Genomic DNA, 4899 nt, shown 5'->3' on the forward strand with positions numbered 1-4899 from the left:
CTTGAAGATCTTATTAATTTTATTAGCAAACTTTAAATGGTCGGCAAAACTTAGGTTTTGTGTAATCCACCTTCAAATTTAGTGGGGTTTTTTCTTAAATACCTACAAACTTAAGCAAAAAAACCTCTTAGTTTTTGCTTTTATATTCTTGGAAATAGGTATATTTCGTGCAGTGATCTGCATGTGTAATGATTGTGGGCCTCTTTTATCTCGTAAATATATCGTTTTTGCCTTAGGTAAAGAGAGGATATTAAATAATGATTGTAGCCATCGGCATTGATTATGAAACAACTATGAGAAAATACTAAATTATGATTGTAGCCATCGGTATTTATGATGTGGCAGTCAATGATTTTATGAAGAAGCTTTGTGCTCTCTTAGTGCAAAATAGCTCAAATTAGTAAAAATACTTGCATTCTCTTTTAACATTTTGCTTTATATTTTTGCAAGAAATTTTCATTAGGTCTAGACAACCAGCTACTTCCTTTGTCTTACTATGGAGATGGACATATTAACTTTCTCTTGGACACCTGCAAAAGAGACTCACACTAGGGAATTAGAGCTTCAACACAACAAACTCTTGCTCATTAGAATATTATTTTCAGTGTCTTCTTTCTCCAAACTACAAATTTACCTGTTTGAAACTACAAATTCCAAAAAAATGTATATCGAAACCCCATTTGAGTGGGATATTGACGGAAATGAGCACTTTTTACTAGATCGAACTCTCTCTTCTGAGTATTTCATTGAACATTCTAGTGATATGCTCTATATTATAGATACTAGGGAGAGTGATTTTGGTGCTAAACCAGGCAAAACAAGCATCAATAGCAGTCTATGTGCAAAAGAAGATTGTTTTGAGATAAACAATACATCAATGCAAGAGGAAACAAATCCTTTTGACAAAAAACAAAGATTGGACTCTAGTGATGATGACGTGCATGATTTGACAAAAATCTCCATCATCCCTTGGATTTTAGGTAGCAAAACATGTTTGAAACTAAAACACTCAATAAACATTAGCAAGAAAATCAAACAGGTGACCGAGCTTCCACAGGTTTATGATGGTGACATCACCTTTGAGCTACCCCCCGTTGACGAAGGTTGTAAAAGGATGGAAGGGATGGAGCAAAAATTTGATGGTCATCTTTGGACTAGGCTGCATAAAACTAACATGTCCATAAACTGTACTGTTAGGCTTAGTTATTGCTTGGGCTCATTAGTTTGTCTCAAAGTTCTTCGCCCATATTATTTGAACAACACCAAGTTTATTGTATCCTTCTTTCATGGTTACCTAGATAATCAAGTAAGCAAAGGGCTTCTATGTGAAGACAAAAACCTACGTATCAATTGTCATTATTGCAAAAAAGTTTTTTTTTGTGAGAGTCGTTGTTCTTGCAAAGTGTACTACATTTAACCCTCAGATCCAAAGCTTGCAAGAATGATGATTCACGTAGGTCTTCACTTGCATGAAGTTCAAGCAGGTGCATCAAGAGTCACAATAGAGAGCATAGCGAAGATGGTTACAAGTATCTTGAAGGGTTCAAATGATTTTCACCAGACAATTATTGGTTGACGCTTTTGTTGGTTCAGATGAGCTAAAAATGGCGGAGTCATAGCTCTCAAATATATTAGAAGAAATGATTCCACTAGTCCAGAATCAAAGGTGAAACATTTAACATTTAGGTTTTTTAGTACAGTAAGGTTATTTCAATTTTTGACTTGTAAGTTAATGGTAGTCGATGAGAAAAGACAACAAGACTCAATTGTTGGGGATGGGTTTGACCACATTATGCTTTTGAAGAAAAAATTGTCACTTTCCTTACTTTCATGGAAGTTGTTTCCCTAGGCAAGGTGGACCAAATGATAAGTGCTACATATTTAAGATGTCAACAAAAGGTCCAGGGTCTGGTATAGACCTTGTCAATCGCATGCGATGAGGAGGAAATGGAGATCTGAGTGCTGCTTGGGTATATTTTGATCACACACACAGAATAGATGGATGGGCAACGAGTGGGCAACTATGCCTTGCTCTGTCTGTGATCCAAGGTAGTCTTTTAATTTGTTGTAGCATTTTGTTATTGCATCATTTGCAAACTTGTTGTGGCTAATATTTGTCATTTTTTTTTAAAGTTTGAAGGGATTGATGGTTATAGTGGTTTGTGACACCAAAGAGGAGGATACAAATACACAAGTCTTGTTTTGGAGATCTTTTAATGATGTGTTGGCTCAACAAGGTAATTCATCAACAGACTTTGTAGGCTTTATGGCTGATGAGGCTGCAGCAAATTGGGCTGCTGTGCGTATAATTTTCAATGGAGGGCCAAATAACGTCATCATTGGAAGAGAAAGGTCATGTCTCTTCCATTGGGAGCAAAGTCTACAAAAACATACTCTGAAATAAATAGCCAAAGAAAAGTTTAGTACAAAAACATGTGTGAGACTTGGTGCAAATTAAGGACAATGGGTTTCGCAATGAAGCAAGCATAAGCAATTAGAAGATGGTGGTCAGATAATGTTGCAAGTGAGAATATCAAGTCATTGTAGAAATGGCTCAAGTGGTGGGAGACAAGGATATCTCATTGGGGAGCCTACACAATGAAGTATGATACAATCATGAGCCTCACTTTGACCTTCTCTATTTTTTGTTTCGCTGATTTAAAGTTAATTGCTGGTGGAATGCAGATATATATGAGTCCTTGGGAAAATTCTCAAAATCCTAGTACCAATTTTTCAGAGACCATTCATGCATCTTGGCTTGTTGGCGAAGAGGGTAGCAAAAACTTTTCCGTGTATGATGCATGCGTCAGTGATGTCATCAATGCTTACATTCAATGCACAAAGCAACATGGCTATCTAACTGGTAGATACATAGGGCTTGGTCCAGATATGCAAACATACCTAGAGAGATCAAGAAATAAAGCAAAAATTATTAGCCCATTTGTGTTGGCACATGCTCTCAAAGGGCAGTGGGGCAGGCACACCAATTTATGGGCAGCCTAAATTTATTGCATAGAGATAGGGAAACTGTGAAAAGAAACAAGGCTAGAGGGTTTGCAGAAATAGCTTCTTATAAGCTTGGGTATGTGATGGATTCTAGACAACAAAAAGAGAACGGATGACCACGAAAGATTTTGTTTGATATGGACATGAAGCAAGAAGGACAAAAATTTGATGTGAATGCAGATTCCACAGATGAGGAGATTCATGCAAATAATGACATACGAGATGACACGACACTGTCTATTAGTGAATATGTTATTGGTGGTTTTGAGATTGTTGTGCCAAGGGGTCATTGGGAAATAAAACGAATGCCTCAAAATGTCTCTTGTAAGTGCTTTGGTGTGCTTGAAGGGAGAAGATGTGAGGATTTCATGCAAAGTAGGTCTCCAAGACTTGTGGCCCCATGCTTTTGGGGAGAGAGAACTTGCAAAGACTAGAGGCAACACCAATGGATGTGGTTTTGAGGCCATGATGTGCAACACACTGAAGTTGTGGCCAAATAAGCATTGTCACCACTAGAAAGGCCAACAACTTGGCTAGTAGAGACTGGAACAAGTGTATCAAAGGAGGAGTATGTTGGTTTGCTAGGGATAGGTTTTGTATTAGATATCCTTCTCCAAAGGTTGTCAAGAAAGGGGAGACAGTGGGAACCTTTAGCAAGTGCAACAAAAAATGGAGGTTCGTTGTCTCTAAGGAGGCAAGTAAACGCATGGAAATAGGAGCACGTATGGGAACTTGTTTTGTGCAAGAGATAATTTTGCTGCCAGATCGTCATGCCGTGTTCAAGATATTAACACTAGATGTATATGATGTGCATGCTTCTATGGAGCCCTATTGTACATATCTTGATTTTCCAGGACAGGAGAAAGAAACAAAATTTTACTTGGCTTGTAAGCACCTATACTTTGTCTACACACAGATTCTTGGGTTGCATGGTAAGCCACATATGATTATATGTCAACTAACACTACATGAAAGAGATCTCACTTTCATCTTGAATCAACCCCGACAGTTTATGCCTTCAAAGAAGTGGAGAAAACAGGAATGCCCAATAGTTTGCACAATTTGTTTCCACATTTTGGTGGGTGATTTGTACACTTTGTGAGGCTTCATTTTGGCATTTCCTAGTAAAACAATCTCCTCAATGGCATGCTTTTTGCCTTTTAATATTTGGGAACCTAAAGATTAATGCTTTTGAGGGATCTTCAATTGAAATGATGGTAGTGCTTGTAGCATGTGCAAAATTGTTTTGAGTATTTAACTTTGAAAGTGCAAAAATAGTACTTTTTTTGTTGAAGCCTTGTAGGTTTCTCTACAAGAATGACATACATAGAAGTTTCGGTTGGGTTGTAAATCTTTTTTTTAACATGCTAATGTTGTTGTTGTGAAGGGATTGGAGTACATGTATCAAACTTGCAAAGATAGATAAAACTTAGAAACATCTAAGTGAGCACTCTAGTTTGAGCATGCAGCTTAGAAAGACCTAAACTATGTGAGAAAGCTCAAAAAAAAGCTTTCAAAAACTCGACACTCCTCTTACAAGAATGAAATTTGTGTAGGCTCACAGTGGCTAGAGCTTATAGGTAGTCACAGGTTATAAGCTCTATAGATCACAACAATATTTGTGGGATGTGTAGTTAGCATTGCATTTGCTATCTACTAATGCATGTTGTCATGCATTTTATGCTCAGTTGAGAGCTATTTATCCTACCCGTGAGTCTTTGCTACTTGTTCTTCTTGCATTATCACTCGGCACTTGAATACACATGGTTTTTTTCATTTTGGTAGAGGTTGGATACAATTTCTCTACGTTGAGGTACATGTTGCATATGCATTGATCATGATTATGATTGCGCAGTGGTCGAGGTGATCTCCCACTTTAGCATCTCTTATGGT

The 4899-nt window shown here is 37.4% G+C and overlaps 1 pseudogene; it reads left to right on the top strand.

Moving 5' to 3' along the window:
• The first annotated feature begins 3089 nt into the window (after positions 1-3089).
• On the top strand, positions 3090-4092 carry LOC147448863 (uncharacterized; annotated as a pseudogene).
• Positions 4093-4899: the final 807 nt, after the last annotated feature.

This window comes from Adiantum capillus-veneris, chromosome 10, assembly GCF_014529385.1.
Source record: "Adiantum capillus-veneris isolate H3 chromosome 10, ASM1452938v2, whole genome shotgun sequence".
NCBI classification, from domain to species: domain Eukaryota; kingdom Viridiplantae; phylum Streptophyta; class Polypodiopsida; order Polypodiales; family Pteridaceae; genus Adiantum; species Adiantum capillus-veneris.